This window comes from Anser cygnoides, chromosome 7 (genome assembly GCF_040182565.1).
Source record: "Anser cygnoides isolate HZ-2024a breed goose chromosome 7, Taihu_goose_T2T_genome, whole genome shotgun sequence".
Classification (NCBI taxonomy): Eukaryota; Metazoa; Chordata; class Aves; order Anseriformes; family Anatidae; genus Anser; species Anser cygnoides.
The window spans coordinates 33121688-33140633 of record NC_089879.1 but is presented as its reverse complement, the minus strand read 5'-3'; the positions used below and the strand labels follow the sequence as shown (position 1 = coordinate 33140633).

General features: G+C 37.2%; 2 protein-coding genes across 28 annotated transcripts in view; one reads left to right on the top strand and one right to left on the bottom strand.

The window, feature by feature from the left end:
• The window catches only part of CSGALNACT2 (chondroitin sulfate N-acetylgalactosaminyltransferase 2), a 268548-nt gene that overhangs the window by 154535 nt on the left and 95067 nt on the right, over window positions 1-18946 (top strand). The gene's annotated exons all lie outside the window — the stretch shown is intronic.
• Window positions 1942-18946, bottom strand: part of LOC136791256 (uncharacterized) — a 46358-nt gene continuing 29353 nt past the window's right edge. Inside the window, exon 3 of the mRNA XM_067000621.1 lies at window positions 1942-18946. This exon is cut by the window's right edge and continues 23898 nt beyond it. The gene's annotated coding sequence lies outside the window, so the exon portion shown is untranslated.

Sequence of the window (18946 nt, the reverse complement as noted above, 5' to 3'; positions counted from 1 at the left end):
CAAGCAGTAGTGCAATTTGCTGCCACTAGAGAGAGTCATGAAATTAATTACATGTAGACATGAAATACTGATGAAGAACTAACACTACCTCACTTCATTCTTTTAGTGTACACTGTGCTCAAAGGTGTCTAGAAAAATAGAGGTAAAAGGGAACAGAACAGCTTCCAAAGTTTACTGCTAATTCTTTTATACTTGAACTCTTCTATTGTGTTTCTGCTTAGTTACTCAGGTTACTAAAGTGAGCATGTATAACCCGGTGGTTAAATTGATTTTAATAAGTAACCTACATTAAAAACAGTATTAAGTGATTCCTGATTATTCAACAGATCAAATCTTAGCAGTTTCTGATTGTACCTTTGTGTATTTTATCACATTTTGGATGATGTGATCTACTCTAAGATTTAATTCATCTTTCAAAAACTGTACTGAGTTCAACATCTCCATTCTTCTAATCCAAGTCTTTGTAGAAAGTGCTAATGGATGTCTATGTAATATGGTGTATTATGAAGGAACTCATCAAAACGTTCATGCTTCAAGTAGTAATGAGTAGCACTGGGGAAAAGAAAATCTTATTATTAAGACAAAGTTAGTCTGCCTTGGCTAAGTTTGAAGTGGTCTGTCTTCTTCTGGTTCTTGATTATGTGTTTAGAATGACTTAAGAGAATAATTAAACTCTTTTGAAGATAAGGTAATTTTCTGGTGAAGTCTTTAATCTAAAAAATGTCATTTAAACATCTCATGCTGGAAGTGAAGATCAGCAGAGGTGGCTGAGAAATGAAAGTTTTCATGATTTGGATGTGAAGGCAAAAATGCAACCGGAGACTGTAAAGTATGAACATTCCAGCACAATGGAATTGGTCTGACATAACATTTTTCTGTTGGCCTAAAATACAAAAAATTCAAGAATATATCCTGCTGAGGGGACACCCCAAATACAATGTGCTTCTATGTTTCCATCTTTCAGGCTGGACTGGTTAGATATTTCGCTTCAAAATAAATATTACCTCATTTTTATTTTTTCTTTAAATGGGTTTGAATAAAAATAAGAGTAGTTTAATGTAACAACAGTGGACTTTTGACATTTTTAGATTTTTTTTCATTAAGAAATTCTTACTCTTTCAATCCACTTAACAATTCTTTTACCAGAATTAAACAGAAATAAAACTAATTTTTGTTCTAGTCTAATGGCAACATCTAGTAAACCTTTCACGTCCAGTGGAATACACTTTCCCAAAAGACTCTGGACAGGGAAAGTGTAACATGGAGGTAGTCTGATGAGGAGACACGTGTATGTCTGGCTGGGAGACAGTAGTCGGCGAACAGCTGGGTGGTCCTGGTCGAAAACCAGCTGGGGTATAGAGGAATGCTAATGAGATTTGGTCCATGACCTAGGGTTACTCCTGGAGAGACTCTGCTGGGACTCTGTAATACAAATCTACTTATTGTAGCCAATCTTTATGTACTCTGCAGAGAAATCTTTAAGTGGTTTTCAGGTTTATTCCAGACACTTGCAGTGTTATGCAGGAGGCAGGGAGAGATGGCTCTTCAGATCCCATTTACCGTTCCTTTCTCCCCCTTTCTGTGCCATGGAAAAATAATTAGGAAGAAATTTTTAAATGAAGTTTAAGTTCGAGCAGAGGATGCTATGTATGGTTTCAGAGAATGCTCATCATTAAGCATGTTTGGGTTTAATACTTGGAATTTCCCATAAGTGTTAAAGTAATTTTAAAAGCAAATTCACTAGCCATCTTTAAGATTTACTTCAGTTCCTTTTATGATCAAACAGTATGGATAACTGTATAGTAGAAATGAACCGTATGTTTTCATTACATTTAGTTGTGTTGCAAAATGTTTAGCCTTTAATGATTTTTTTTAAAGTGTTTATGCAGGTCAAAGCAACTTTTTTTTTCTTCTTCCTAAATCTCTCTTCCCCCCCCCCCCCCCCCTCAAATTTCTTTACAGCTTTCATGTAAATGTGGCTAGATTATCATTTTCTACCAAGCACTATCAGTAATTATCAACTCCTATTAAAAAAACCTTTGGGGTAAAGGCAGTTTGTAACCACAGAGTAATATTTTAGTCAAATGCTGATGATGTAGCTAGTGTATCTGAAATCAAACCCATGCATTTTGAATCACAGAATTGTAGGGGTTGGAAGGGACCTCAAGAGATCGTTGGGTCCAACCCCCCTGCCAAAGCAGGTTCCCTAGAGCAGGCTGCCCAGGTAGGCATCCAGACAGGTCATGAATATCTCTAGAGAAGGAGACCCCACAACCTCCCTGGGCAGCCTGTTCCAGTGCTCCGTCACCCTTACCAGGAAGATGTTCTTTCTCATATTGGTGCGGAACTTCCCGTGTTCTATCTTGTGGCCATTGCCCCTTGTCCTGTCCCCACAAACCACTGAAAAGAGGTTGGCCATATCCTTTAGTCTCCCACACAATATAGTATTATTTTTATAGTAAAGTGTTTGCCATAAAAATACGGGAAATTATCATAATCTTAACAATTAAAAAGAGTCTTGATGTTATGTATACCACTCTTGAAATCCATGCAGTTGTATGTTTTCCTTCCTATTAACCCTGTGACGTCTGAGGCACAAAGGAGGTTGGTTCTAGCTGACCCATCGATGCAGTGGCAGAACTAGGAATTGCACTTCAGGCTTCAGAGACAGTGTGTTAGTGCTTTGGGGATTTGGACAGCAGAAACTTATTAGAAAAGGAAATTTGGAAGAAGATACATTTTTATGGTATCTGTCACTTATGTTCTAGAACTATGAGCTTTATCATGCTACTTCATCATGACGGTCATATGTAGGGTAGCTGGGGCAACCTTGTCTTGGGATTTGAGAGAATTATGGATGACAGGGCTTTTCATGCTAACCAGTTGTAAGGACTTTGAAATGTTGTTTTGAGAGAAAAGCAGAAGAGAAGTTGTCATTTGACTTGTGATTTTTGTTTATTTGTTTGTTTTGTGCAGAGACATTAGGCAGCAGGACCTGAGTTTTGCAAAGAAATCCTGAGTCTGTCAACAGGACCAAACCAACAAACAAACAGCTTGAAACTTTAGGAAGGACTTCAATAATAACAGAAGTCTCTTTGATTTAGAATGAAGCTCCCAAAGTGGAAAATGATCCCACAAGCATGTGGTACAGTTTGTGATCACACGCTGTCTCTGTATAATGGCAGTTCTCTTTTTCTACATGCTTTACTACACACAAACTGGCTGCTAATTTTAAGGAGGTTCAGGCAAGTGTGGGGTTAAGACTAGGAATAAAAATAATGAGAAGGATATCAGTTTCATAGATCAGGAGAAAACAGATCTCAGTTACATCAGTTGTAGTATTAATTTCTCTGTATTAACAAGTTTCAGATTTTTACTCCTGGAGAGGAACATGGTGTAAACCTGCTAACTGATGAAAGCAGTGCTGGATTATGGTTTTCATTTTACAGATCGGTGGATTTATGTGAGGGTGGAGCTTGGGGGTTTTCTTTTTCTTTCTTTTTTGGTTTAGCATTTCAAAGCAGGGGATTATTGGATTAGTGTTTCCCAATTTATTGATGTCAGGATGGTCTTTCTGTTCCAACAAGCTTTTATGTTTTAAGAAACCAGCAGGTCTGAAAGCTCTATTCCTTGAAAAAATTATGCTGAGGTTTTCCTCTACTGCTACTTACAGTAGTTGTTTAAAAATAAAGATAAATAAAAATCCCTTTAACTAAATCAATATTTAGATAGGAGATATTTATGCACCTCTTAATTTAATTTGCACAGGGACAGATTTATCTTCTCTGAGAAACCGGTCCTGTGGTTAGAGGAAGACCTGCAAGCATGCAGTGCTCTGCTATGCATGTTAGAGGCTTAGTGTCTAACTTCATGCCTCAAGAACATGCCCATATAATCACAGGTCAGATCTACAGAGAGTTACATTGCTGTAATTAAAATTTCAGAAAATCACGTCTACCTTAGTCCTGTGCTTGATGAATTTATTTGAGAAAGATGAAACAGAAATACTGGTATAAATCCATGCTTTAACCTAAATCCCACCCACCACAGTAGAAGGGACAACAGCTTATCATGGGAAAACAGCCTTTGCAGAGAAAGGGAGCTCTTGCCTTACTATTTAGAAGCAGATGTTTAAGGTGTGTGGTAGCAATTTTATTAGACAGCCATATTGTTGATTTTTCTTTTTTTTTTTTTTTTTTTTCACCTATAAAGATCTGGAGGAAAAGTTCATTATTGCTAATAGGAACACAAACATCGTCTGATAGCTAGTGCAGTCACATGAGCTGGGAATTGTTTCTCAAGCCATCTAATCAGGAGATAATTTTCACAAAATAAGTAGTGATATAATCTGAACAGGAACAGAGAGGAGAAAAGTCCTTCATGTCACGTCCTGTAGATGTACTGAAGAAGGGCTTAGCTAAGGATTTTGCACGAGGAATTGGGTTTGGCTGTGGCCTTCACAAACCAGTGATTTTCCTCCACTCCCACTTATAGCAATTTAAAAAAAAAAAAAAAGACAAATAGCTGTAGATGACTGAAGAAAATTTGTATCTTAGCACAATGTGTTGACTAATCTTAGTTTTATCTTTGTTCTTTTGTCTGTAGTGATGGTACTGATTGCAATGCTGATTTTCGATTAACGTGATATACAGGGAAAAGCTCGTCTCCACAAAACTTAGCTGAAGCTTGACCCTTTGAGCTGCTGAATGTTCAGAACTCCCAGTGGCTGTACCAAAAATGATTCTGTCTAATCAACTTTCATCATGCAGGGGTCTCAAGAACTGCTTTCTGGGACTGACGTTTTGTGTAATCTGTGTTCATGATTGGGCAATTTCCTGGTTGAAATCAATTTATTCAGTGTGTCTTCTCACTAGCAATGATGGAGCAACCCCCCCTTTCAATTCTTCACTTTCCATAAAATGCTACGTGAGTGTGAGTTATGAACCATGGGACTGTGAAACAGAAATAGTTGGTCAAAAGCAAATGACTTGGCAATATTATGGAAGTGTTTAATTTATTTTATTTACTTAGTTATTTAATCCTCCCATGGTATTCATTTGTCTACACTGGAAGTTTTAAATTTTAGACTTTTTGAAATTATTATTATTTGATTTGCTCTTACATTTTTCCCTCTTCTACCATGTTATTAATGTGCACTGCCTGGCTCCTCTCTAGAATGGATTTTTCCTGCATCAAACTGATGTGAAGGAGAAGGAGGGGAATAATTTAGATGATGATAATTTTTCAAACCTAAGATTGGTCTCTGCAGGGTAAGCTGCTTTGCAACTGATGTAGATGGTAGCATAATTAATTTGGTAACATTTTTTTTTGTTGCCACCTCAATTAAGGTTAAAAAAAAAAAAGATATACCTACTTATTACTTAGATGGTGTGCAATTAATTCACAGGTAACCTATGTGTCCTGTTTTATGAAAAATATCAGAAATTAATTCAATAGTAACTGTTATTTTTCCCCTTTTTTCTTCACTTATCTCCAAATCCCCCTGATCTATCATTCGGCCTGGAAAGCTTTCTTTTGAGTCTCTTCTTAGGGTTGTACTCCCAGATCACTCCCAGATCACACTTGGTGTGATGGCTGCTTTCCATGCATTTTCTGTTTGGTCATTCTTTCACAAATTCACAAGCATTTGAAAAATAAAATATAGTGAAATTCCTCTGAAATTTGAAAGAAAGAAAAAAAAAACACAAAAAAGAACCCACAAAAGGTATTTTTCCATATTCTGCTCATTAAACAAGCATTTGCCCAATGCATAAATACATATAAAATACAAGGAGGAGTGTGTTTGCTACTGGTTGGTTGGATATTATTATTTTTTTTTTCTTTTAAACTCTCAGCAAAAGATATTTTAAATTCTCTGTTTTATTTCAACTCTTTCTACTGAGTGTTTCCAATGGGGATTGCGTGCCCACTTATATAACTATGCTATACATGTAAATGACAGCTCAATTATTTTGTAGAATAGGTACTAGAAAAAATCAGATACAACAGGTAACACTGTTATACCAAGGGAAAGCTGATGAGCCTGGATCTGCTAAGAATGGTATGTGCTGGTATGTGAGTAGGTCTTGAGCATTGTGACTTATGTAATGCTGATGGTAAAAGAAAATCTGCTTGCAAGTCAGCTTTATTTGATAATATAGTTAAGCATTCTCTATTTTTTTGAGCCAATAGATGAAGAAAATGTTTTTGAATATGTAAACTCATTTAAAAATATTTCTTCTGTCTCTCAGTGATACTTTTTGCATTTCTGAAGGTTACAGCTAAATTAAAAGCAAATTAAATAAAAATTTACAGAATTCATCTGCTTTTTCTAATTGGGTAATCTAATAATGATTTATAAAAACATTGACATTATTTAAGTAAATACTGTAACACGTCTCCAAGAGCTGGCTGCCCAAGTGCACAATTAGGTTGTGTTATACCCAAGTCATAATCACTTGTAGCTCACAGAATTAAATCTGGATTTTCTACAGATTTTGATTTGCAGAACTCCATTTTAATTGATGGTTGGTACTCCTTTGGAGAAAAGTAACTATCACTGTGTTTACCTTCTATAAAAACTCACTTATTGTTGGCTGGATAGCTGTAGCAGCATAATAATACTTAATGAGAATTTGAACCGTGTAGCATTTCTGTCTTTAACGCATCTCAGTTCATGCATGCCATAGGTACTGACTGTCATGATGCTGTGGGAATGTGAAATGAGTTATGAAGTGAAGAAGCACTGGCCAATTAAGAGTATACTTGAGCATACTTTAGATTGCATTTGTGTTTAGAATTTACAGGCACGTACTGAGTAATCACAGACTTTGCTTTCCACTGAGCTCTGTGTCTCCAGGCATTTCGGGTGGGTTCTGTTCAGACACCTTTAACAATCAGCAGAAGGTGGTTTCTCCACTCGATGTGTTGTATGTCAGGACAGAGTAATGCTCATCTGTCATCTCCTGATGTTTGATCAAAGTAGGTTTTAAAGAGCAATACAGAGACACCTTAATTTGTGTGTGACATGCTCCTTACTGTGGTGACAGTGTCACTGTGCGTTGACATTAACCATGTTGTGCTCAGTGCACTTTGCTGTGGAACAGGGGTTTCAGGGATCCCTTTTAGTAAGGAAAAATAAATGACTATATGATATGCCATCATCATTTGAGAGCCCACTACATGCAAATAACCTCTGATTGGAGGATTCAGAAAAATAGCACTGGACTGGGAAATCTTTCCAGTGATTGAATCGGCATGAGTTAACTAGTGTGGCAGACTGCAGAAGAATGATTCTATAACTTTAGTTTCTCAGTCTAGGCTCTTTTGTTCTATTTAGTTAGTCATTTGTCTGAAAATACAATATATTAATTTTTTTCAGACCTGTGTTGGAATGTTTTGCCTGTGATGTGCTGGGATGGCTTTACACTGCTCTCCCATCTTATTTTGCTCAACTAGGTCTTGTTGCATTAGTCATTCTCGAGGCAGTTTTAGACACGTATTTAGAGGTTTGCTATGGTGCCAGTAAGCCTTACAATTAGTGCTGCTAGAATTCCCCCACTAATCAAATGACATGATTTCTTTTTATCGTATTTCAGCTTTCCTTTTAATGTCTAAATAGGCAAACCCAGCTGTGAAGTGCAAAACATCCTTGTTCATCCAATCCTGTGGAAAACCTGCATTTCATTAGCATTTGTGTAAACTCGGTGTCTGCAGGTTGCTGTAAGAACTAGCTGTGCTGTGCTAGGCATAAGGCAATCCTCAAGTGTTCAGTCTGATGGGGCATATGAAATAGTGGCAATGCTAAGAAAGATTTTCTCACATGATTTTCTGCCAAGTTCTGCAGACTTGGGAAACTTGTGGAAACATGGGATTTTATTTTATATTTTAATACTTATTCCAAACAACTTCAGACTCATAATCTATTTAAGGTACTCCCATCAGCAGTCTAAACTCTTGGTGGTTAGCACCCAGACAGGCATCTAGTTTTTCTAACCAGAAATCCCACTAAATTGATAGATAACAAACCTAGTTTGTCATCTAAGCTGGAAGTTCACTTATTTTCTATTGCTATATGCAGACCCTACATAAAGTCAGTATATAACTCTAAAACTCAAGGGGTACTGAGGTCGGTCATAGAAAGCCATAGAATTCTAATTCTGTGACTGCACGGGGAAATGAAGCGAAAATGTAGAAGAGAGTAGGGAGGAAAGCAGGACTTTTAAACAACAAAGTTTCTAGCTTGGGAGAGAATGAGGCAAAGATTTTCGTCTAATTTTCTCCACTTTTCAGGAGAATCATGTATAATAATATATTCATTCCAGTCTCATTACAAATTAAAAAATGATGCCTTATTGTCAACACATGATGCTGACAGAATGTTGCTGTGTTTCTCTCTTCATAAAGTCATAATGGCATGGAAGAAATATAAGAATATAAGAAATATAAGAAATATTATATATATATATATATATCTTAATATATAAGAAATATAAGAAATATTCTTATAAATATAAGAATATAAGTCTTTACTTCTGCCTTAATTTGGCTACCTAGTGACAAAAATAAAAAATATAAATGAGTAGGCCAAGATCAATCTTGTAAAGTCAAAAATTTCTGTTTAAATAATGAAATCTACAACAGAAGGCTTAATATTGGTGCCAGTTGAGGGGTTGGTGGGGACTGGCTTGTGTAGGACAACCTGTGGGATTGATCTATGAAGCACAGCTCACTTGAGTTAGTATAAATAGGGCTATTAGTTATGCATGTACCATTCTTGTAATGCTACCCTGTGAGAGAGCAGAAAAGCAGGAAAAATGTCTGGGTTAGTAGCATTTTAACCTGTGACAGTGAAATGTGCTAGAGCTGGTGGGTCATAGCCCTTGCTTTTGGGAAGCAAGTTCTGGAGATGATGGAGCTGTGCTCTTTGAATTGACATGTGCACTGTGCAGCTCCTTCACGTGCCATCCATAAACTGTGATGACTTGTGCAAGAGCTGCCTGCCTGTGCAACAGGTTTGATTCATTTTGTGACACAATATTTGGATCTTTTATGTTGTTATGCCGACTTTTGAGTTAGGCTTCGCCTGTGTGCTCGGAACCACTGGCAACATCATCTTCCCATACACATTTCTCCCTCTCCTGCAGCATTTAGTGCACCAAGCAGAACAGAATTGGTTGCATGGTGAATAAGCTATTTAAGAATGAAAAGAAAGCAAGCTCTCCAAGTGCATAACCCTTAAGAAATTTTAATTAATGTCAGCAGAGAAATCTCTGTGGGGAAAAAAATGGAACTGTAAAGTGTTTGTTCTGGTTTCACAAAGTCTTTCTGCTTCTCCTCTCCCCAGCTGGTTTCCTCCACAGATAAAAACCACAGTCTCCAACTGCAGAGGGATAAATATTGGCAGCTCTCAGGTTTGCTTTTCATCCCAAGCCTGATGGGAAAATACCAATCAGTTTTCAAGCTTTTCCAAGTGAGTCTTTAGGGGCTTATTCACCAGACTTTGCATTTCTGGTGAACTGTTCCCTGCAGCTTTGGTTGAAAGGAAGAAAAATTCATGTGTATCCCATTTTCAGTTTTTGATTTGCTGCCTGAATTTATTATGACTAGACTCTTGGAAGGTTCGTTTGTTTTTATTTGGTTGTGTTTTTTTGGGATTTTTTGTTTGTTTGGGGGTCTTTTGGGTTTTGTTTTGTTTTTCTTTAACTCTCCCAAGTTTTACTCACATTGTTCTAGGGTGTCTTTTCAGGCTATGCCCTCTAACATGATTTCAGTTACTGACAAACCATATCTTTTTGTTTCTATAATGTTTCCATAAAAACAAATGAGGGTCTCTAAGATGTTTGCTCATGAGAGGTGATTTTTGCTGTGTTTTATAGATTATGCAACAATATTCCCATACATCACCATTGCTGCCAAGCCAACAAGGTGCCTTATTGCTAGTATGACTATAAAATAGGATAGACGGAAGTATATAGCAGAAATAAACTCCACAAAGTGGCTAACTTGGAAGAATTTCAGCAGATGTTTGATGTGTTTATAGCAACAAGTACGAGTAATCTAAGTGGTGGTGGTTAAAGAGAGCCCCATATGCATATTATGCCTTAAGTAGGGTAGCCCCTGAAAAGAGAGCTGTTTCCATGATAGGACCAGTTAAAATATGAATAATAGGACAAATAAAATGCAGGGAAATTTTTATCTGCCTGATTTCACTGCACTACACATAGCCACATTTAGATGAGTCTATGGTAGGAACCATTCTGCATTTTCACCTGATTAACCTTTTTTTTTCCTTTTTATTTTTTTCTTCCCCACAAGGGAAGCCCTTTTGCTCCTATCATGTTTACTAATCTGGAGTTTTTCCATTTATGCAATTTAGTGGGATAAAGTGCAGACATGCAGTAAGTGACTGAAGTGAGTTGATGCCTGATAGATGGTCATGCTCTTAACCCAAGGTAGATGAAGAAATTTGAGTTTAATTCTGTCTACTAATTACTAACCTAGTGTGATTGTCACAGCACTGAGTTATACAGGATGTTGTCAGACAATGTCAATAGGTGCTGTGTAATTCCTAGGACAGATAATATATATATTTTTAATTTATTTATTATTATTATTATTATTCCCTTATTTCTGTACTATTCCCACATAGATTGGAGGAGGTACAAATTGCTTGAGAAACATTCCCATCTCACTGCCCTGCTAATTTGGCTTGAAACCCCATTTCAGTTCTAGATCTCCTCTAGATCTCATCATAAGATGACCTACTATACTTTACTGGGGCTCAGTAAGATGACTTTTTTCACTGGATAGTATCCCCATCTGAGAAGAAAATATGTATGGTCTGAAATAATTGAATGGGAACGGTTGGGGATTAACTGAACTTAATCTGATAAAGACAACTCAATACCTAATTAGTCTCTTGTCCTTGTTGCATGTTTTGAAGCTTGAGGTTTATCATTTATGAAAGTAATTAAGTGAACAAGTATTTTATCAGCAACAGTGTTCTGAGAGGGGGACAGTTTGGCATGAAGGGATAGGACAAAGCCATGAATGGATCAATAGCATGCAAGCCTGCCTTTCTTAATGATAGCTATTGTACTTCTAATTAAAATTGCTTTGATAGCACCTAGGGAATTTAGGTTGACGTGTTACAGAGACAAGCTGAGATGCAAGATTTATGTAATAATCTTGTAAAGGTGACCGCTGCACCTTGAATTGCCACTTCTTTTTTTGCTTAGAGATCTTACTAATCAGTCATAACTTATCAGAGCTTGTCCAAAGGACAGAGTGAATAGGTTCTGCTTAGCAACTCATAATTATAGGTCTGATTTTCTCTTGACAACCAAGGTTAAGTTGCTAATTTGTACTTCTGCTCATTACTATCTGCAAAGGATTAGCCTTTATATTGTTATTCCTGCTTCATTATATTAAAAGTCATTTGCCAATTGCCACTATTACAAAGTGAAGAGAATCTGTCTTACCCAAAAAATAAATGTTCAAGAAAATATGCTGATAATGACAAAACAGTTGTCAAAGGCTAATAGTATGATATTGTACTGACATCTGTTACATATTCCTTTTCAAAACACTTAGTAGATAGGATTAATGTAAACAAAGGTACTTTGATTATATATTAGATTTTGAACATGGAACAACTATTTGAAAGTCCAGATTTCACAGACTTGAAAACAAAGGAAGATTAGTTCTCTTGGGCAGATCCATTCAACAAGACTAAATTTTCCTATTTTGTACCCACTGAATTTGCAGAAAGGTCTGGAATTGATTGCATATTAGCTGAGGAAATACACTAAGCATGCTTTAGTTTGGGGGAAACTTACTGCATAGAACAGAAACCCATAAATAATGCACAAATAGCATCTAGTAACATATGTCCTAACAAAAGGATTAATTTGCATCAGAGAGCTGATGGGAATGAATGGAGCTGCACACTGTTGCCTTGCTTTTAATGTGTATTGAAAGTGGATGATAATTTCTCATGAAGGTCTGATTGTAAATGTCCATGTAGGAACTGAAGTACAGGGAACATTTCTGAAACTTCTGAGCCTTTTTAGATACCGGTTAAGATCAAAAGATACTTGTGCAAGGGGCTGTTTTTATTGTAATAATCTATATTTGGAGCCATGACTTCTCATCAGATTTATGTATAGAAGAAAATAGAAAAGCAAAATAAACAAATGAGCACAACAGTTTCATGGAGCAGGAGCTATGAAGCTCAACTCAAAGGAGAAAATCATGAGAAAAGGGGATACTTTCAGAATCCAGACATAATTGGGATATAATTCGCGAATGGGAGATAAACACTTGAGTCATTCCCAGCAAGCTGGAAACTCCCTGTGGTAGTGTGAGTCAGAAATGAAGGCCTTCATAAGTATCTCCATGGCAATATGCTCCTCCACAATTTCTATTTGCATCTTGCAGCAGCACACAGTTTCAAAAGTGCTCAGAAAGGCAGAGGCTGTGGATAAGCACGGGTAGCCTTGTCAGCCCCATCACTGATGTATGTGATAACAGAAGCATTTGGTGTCAAAGACCTTTTATCCTGTTTGGGGTACAGGCTCTTGATTCAGTTGGTAGAGAGTCCTGGGCTTGGAAGAAAGGTGACCTTTCAAGTATTAGGTATAATGGCATTTAAAAACATAAACCGGGGGAAGGGCTAGGAAGGGATGTAAATAACTGGCAAATAGAAGAATGAATGATTATGAGGTTTATTTATTATAGTTGATATGGAGACTCTTGCCTGTTTTGAATCATAAATGAGTGGCATATCAGAGGAAAAGCCGAGGATGGAAGAAAAAGAAATAAAAGAACCAAAGGAAAGAACCAGCCTACAGCTGACTGAAAAATAAAGATGTTACAGCAATGTGAGAAGTCATTGATCTTTAAACTATTGTTGACAGACCAGTGGCATATTGATTGAAAAGGTTAATATGTGAGAAGAAAATGTGTACAACAACAAACATTCTGTTTGGTAATTTTGTTAAATAAAACAATTATCATGGATTCATGTTTTTTTGAGGACTTCCAACATGCTGTAAAATGATGTTATTTTACCAAGAAGTTCTTAAAAGTTCTAGTTGCTATTGCCAAAATCTCTAGTCAGTCACAGCAATTAGACACCTGTATAGCGACACTGGTAGCTGATCACTCAACTCAGCTGTGGTTATCCTGGTTTGCCCAACACCAGGTATGTCTGTGCTATCTGACAGATAATAGGATTAAAGCAAAGACATGCAGAGAGGTTCTGAAACCATTTCAGTAGGTGTAATGTTGTACGCGCTGTCTCAGAAGCAGAGAATATTCTGAGTCATTCTTCTTACACTAATGATGTAGTTTAGAAACCAAAAAATACTTTTCTGTACCTTCCCTTTACCATTCCTCTAGCAGAGAGTTCATCACTAGGTGGAAAACATGCATGTTTCTTTCTCTGTAAAGTTTTGGTGTCCCTGATGGGGGAGGAGAGCAGGAGGTTCTCTGAAGTCTCATGAGCCGTGAGGTGAATGTAAGCGAGGAGCCAAAATGCTTTTAGCACTCAGACCTGTCTATGGCATGGCATCTGTGAAGGAAGGGGGAATGGGTGCCAGCATAGCGCTACATGGATTAGCAAGGGGTACAAAGCCCAGGTCTGTGATTCTGTGAAGCTACTGTGTCAAATCTAGCCCAGGTTGTCATCAAATAGTCTATTCAGAAGACAGAAAAAAAGCCCCACACGTGAACTGTGTAAAGGTTCAGGCTGTACTTCACAGAAAGAAGCATGCAGTCGGGCATATATGCATGATAAAGAATGGCAATTTACTGCTGGGGGTCACAAGCTGCGTGCTGGCAGCTGGCTGCCTTCAGAAAGGCGTCTGTGGTTCCTTAGCATGCTCTGTTCAGTGCATCAGATAAAAGATGAATACGGAACTCGTAGCAGTTATAGTGGAGAGAAAACCATACATGCTAACTGTAGTTATGGCTATTAGTAATTATGGCTGTTGCTCGGTATGGGTGAAGTTAGCATGAAATTTAGCTAGAGCCACGTAGGTTAGTGGCAGTGAATTGAGCAAAAATATTAAACACATTTCTTAATGCGCTAGTTTCCAAGTAAAGACTGGTTACATGTGAGATAGTACATATCTATACAACTTTTTACTTGTAGTTGTTCATATACACAATCTTTCTATACTGCTGTTAGTGAATCATATTTTGAACCTGCACATAGATCTTATACTTGGTATGTCTCTTAGGATCAAAACTTTCCACAATGAAGTCTTAACATACCCTAAAATAAGGCTGACAGTATTGAGGTGTTTGACGTGTGGGGGACTTTCAGCAGTAACAATTTGTAGGACAGAAAGTGGTGAAGGCCTTAAATGTGCTGAGGAGTCAGCTTTAGCAACAAGCAGACGGGAATTCAACCTGACAATTCAACCTGGTGTCTGATGCTTTTGGTTTTGATGCATGAAGAGGAAGATGATTCTTTTAATGATGTAATAAAAGCATCTAATCTGCTCATAGTAATGGCCATATCTCAGCATTTCTGCTGTAAGGCATACATAGTTTTCTTCTGCGGTGACGTTAACCGTTCTCATGTAATGCTATTTCAAAGGATGCAGCTATCTTAAGAACATGTTGCCATTATCAACAAGTTGCCTGCCTTTTTCCACCCCCCACATAAAGCACTTAATCAGTTTTATTTCCCTGTGCTGGGAATTGTGAGGGACCTGTTTTTTTTTTCAAAATAAGACTTAAAACATCTACCTGCTACCTGAGTCAGTTTCATCAACGTACCCTTCTCTGAGACAGTATTTAGAAAATTTATTTATTATCTATTGTGTCATCTTTGGGAATTCATAAAATATTTAACTTTTAAGGTTTTATTCATATCCTTTCTGACATTTGACTCCATTTTTGTAGTCTCGCAGAGGTTTAAATGTGTCTTTCTCAATCTGCTTGCAATCTGTGGAAAAGTTCAAAATTGCACATTTAAACCCAGGAGATTTTGCTAAATAGTTGCAAGTAGCAGCCAGATATTCTTTGTTCAAATATTTTAGAATTATTTTGAAGTATAGTTATAAGTATTTCATTTAATGGATTTGAAAGTGGATATGGATTTGACCTTTTCCGAAATAGTTCCCACCACTCAAAGCTAATGAGTATTTGATATTCAAATTCTCTTTTAGAAAGAATTGTGGGTGATTTTCTTAGAAAACCTCACTTGTGCTCAGAAAGACTTGGCCTTTTTTAATTCCCAGACCAGGCAATATGAGTGTGAAAACTCATTATATTTTGTCTGCCAGTTGGGCCTTCAAATTTTATTGCAATTGCAGCAGAATAATACAAGAGAAAACAAATGTAAACCTAAGCAACAGGTTTCTTGGTTAAATAACAAATCAACTCCATTTCTAATTCAGTATCCAATCGACTCCTGTAATTGCTTTTTACTGACTGGCATCTTTCTAAGTCCACCATTAGAATCTTCAAAGGTGTAGTAATCTAACAGCAAATTCTCAAGGCTCTGTGCCCTAATCTTTATGTTTAAAAGTTCGTTTATAAATAAAAGGAGGAAAAAAGTACTGCCATGTGGTTACAATGGCAACCCTGTATTTCCTCCAGAAGATGCTCTGTGCCTCTTAGTTAACCTCACTGTTGCCTCTGTTCACCATCAAAAATGGTGACAACCATTTGTCACCAAAAATGGTGACAAACAAACAAACCCTACTGGGATAATGCAGACATTTTTTTGAGAAGCTTGGGAACTTCTGAAAAACAGACGTAAAAAAATACTAAGTAGTTTAGATATTACTAGCATATAAAAATAAATGGAGTCTTGCAAAAGAAAAAATGTTAAGTGCACTTGTGAGTTTCTGTACTACAATAATAATTTGATATTGATACAGAAATTTAGGCACTGTAAACAGAAACGGTTTCATCTAAGAAACAGAGTTTTGATATTTGTTCTTGCTGTTTGTGGTGTCACAGTGACTGAATAAAATGTGGAACCTGTAGTAAGAAAAGGGTCCCAAATTTATGATGGCTTCTTAGTGCACATGTGATAAATCATAGGCGGGTGAGTTTTGTAGCCTTTCTGCTGAAATACGCTTCTCGTGGTGATTCAAGAGCTTATTAAATAAAAGATAATAGCAACAGTAATTCTTAAAGAAAAAAAAAAAAAACAACAAAACACAACTAGTGGAATTATTTTCCTGTTCCCCCCAGATGGTACATATGTTTTCAGAAGGGAAGAATTAGTTTACATTTGATAATGACCGGTGGCTTGAACAGACAGACACATGTCTTGTTGAATGGGATTTTTTTGTATCAAGAACTTCAGGTTAGAAAATAGGGCTGATCTAAATGACACTGGAAAAGGAAAAGGCTCCCTTAAGCCCTTTGATTTCGTTAAGGTTTGGATTAAGCCTGTGGGTAAGTGCAAAGGAAAGGTGTGTGCTGAGACAGTCCATGATGAAGTAGGCAACTAAGGACCATCACACATCCTGATGACTGACGTGTCATGGTGCTTAGCAAAAGAAAACACCTCTTTGAAGTGAACTTTTGTGACCTGAGAAATTTATTTATGGGAAGAACAAATGAATGTGAAGAATGAGGTCATTCTGATCCTGTCAGGGAAGCTGGAGCAGCCATGAACCTGAAAGTAATGATGAACATAACTCAGAAGGTTTTGTACAGATAAGCATTCAACTGACTATAAAGCAATAAGAGCAGAGGTGTGTTGAAATTTAATGGAACCTATTTCAAAGTTCAGAAATGCATTCACGATGTGCCGGAGTTGCTAGAGCTAAAGACTGGTTAATATGAAAAAGTTTTTCCTTCCTTCCCTGTAAAGAAGGCATCCCATTCCCAGTGCAATGGCGCTCTGCATACTAGGAGCACTTGGCTATGTGTCTGGGTCTAACTACAGGGGAACAGCACGTATGCTGAAGTGCACTGAAGTGACTACAGTGTAGTGCAGCAGACCGGTATGGACAGTAAGTCTATATACTTGTAGAGGCACGTCCTTGTACTGATATCTGCCATAGGGAATTTAAGATATGTTTCTGCTGAGTGTTGTTGTATGGTTTAGGGATTCCTTCATTTCCTTCCCGATTTGAACCCCTGATGGTGCAGCAGCTGACTAAATCTAGGCATGATAAATGCAAAGTGAAGAGAAGCTTTGCTCTTAATGAGATTTTATGCTAATACAGATGACTGGGCTTTATATGGAGTAAAGTATAGACTGGCTACCATGTTCTATATGCTCTAATAAGAGGAATTTGTGGTATGCAGTTGTGCTGTTGTCTTGGTTACTGTCATGGTCTTGCCACAAACCATGATGCTAGCATGATTGCATCTGCACCTGTGCATTGTGATCTGAAAAGCACTGAAAGGGCTTTCCTTATTCTTATTCTTGTTTTAGATTGTGCTGTGTGCGTAGCATAGCCAAATGTCAGTGCTAAAATTGCAAAGTTGATACTCTATCATTTTGTTCACTCTAGCCAGGCTTGTGCCCTCCAATAAATGATTAAATTCCTCTTTTAGCTTAAAGGCAAATTAATTATTTTTCTATTTAGTTAATATTCTCATTAATAAATCCTTCCATCTTTATGGGAGAATATTATTTTCTGTCCAGGCAAATGAATCTGTCCAAGATTATTATCTGGATTCTCTTTTCACAGTATCTGAGCAGCCTGTATTGTGACCCCAGTTACCTCCTGTATGCTTATGTTGTTTGCCCTTTCACTGAGTCACTAAAAAAGTGTAACCGACGGAAGGGGCAGGGGCAGGGACTCTGGAGCCCCAGGATGCCAGTGTATGACTCTAAAGAGATATTTGCAAAGTGTTGTAAAAGTGTTAATACAACACTCATGGTCATCATTGCACATATCTGTTTCCGTAAGGAGCTTAGTGCCATAGTGGGGGATGCGATATTTATTTCTGTTTAATATTACTTGTGCTAGTGCATGTCTGTTTTTTGTTGTTGTTGTTGTTATTTATTTATTTTTATTCATAATCTCTTCTACATGAGTAAAAAGCATTAATTCATTCCTAAAGGAGGCCTACCTGAAGGTTGTGAAGGTTGCGATGATGCTAACTTAGCTTAAGGTGCTGAATAAACAGCCAATTCTTTTCTTTAAAAGTGTGTTTTTGTCTTCTGCACCTTTACTGATGAACTAATCAGACTGGAAAGGCTCCAAATTACCATAACAGACAAAGAAAACTCAAAAAGAAAGAAACTCTGCCTGTGAAGTCAGAGGAATGCACATTGATTAAATCAGTTTAAGACAAAGGTTTCTGGACAGCCATTTCACCTGCTCCCAATTAGGGCAGGTGCTTGGAACAAGTGGACCTACCAAAGCTTGGAAGAAAAATTTGCATTTATGCCTTAGCACTTTTTTTTTTTTTTTTTCCCCTTTTCGTCTTGTCTTACGTTTCCTTGAACAAATAGTGTTTTGTTTTTGAGTTGCTTCCTATTTCCATAGAAATCAATAACAGGGATCCAAGTCCAATCACTCACTGAGATAACATAGGTGATAATTTGGCTGTTGTGACCTAGGGGCTCCATTTATATATTTTGGTCAAGCATAGATGTATGATGGTTGCAGCATTATTATTTTCATGTGTGGAAATATTCGGAATACTCTTAGAGAGATCATTTCTTCTTGGAAGCAGAAAGTACTCAGTCTCATGAGGAAGCATTCCAAGATCTCCGAGGCCGTTTTATGGACGCTGCATTCTCAGCTGTGCTTTGACTGGTCAAGCAACATATACACTAAGTCGGTCCTTTTTCCTAATAGCACACAATTATGCTCATCAAGCTACTAGTTAGGATGAACATACTTCTAGCACTGGGGCATTTTCTCATTAGAGAGAGAGATAGTTGGTTGCCCAAAACAGCCTTTCTACATTATTAAAGATATCTTCTTCATCCTTTTGTCTGAAGACTCGT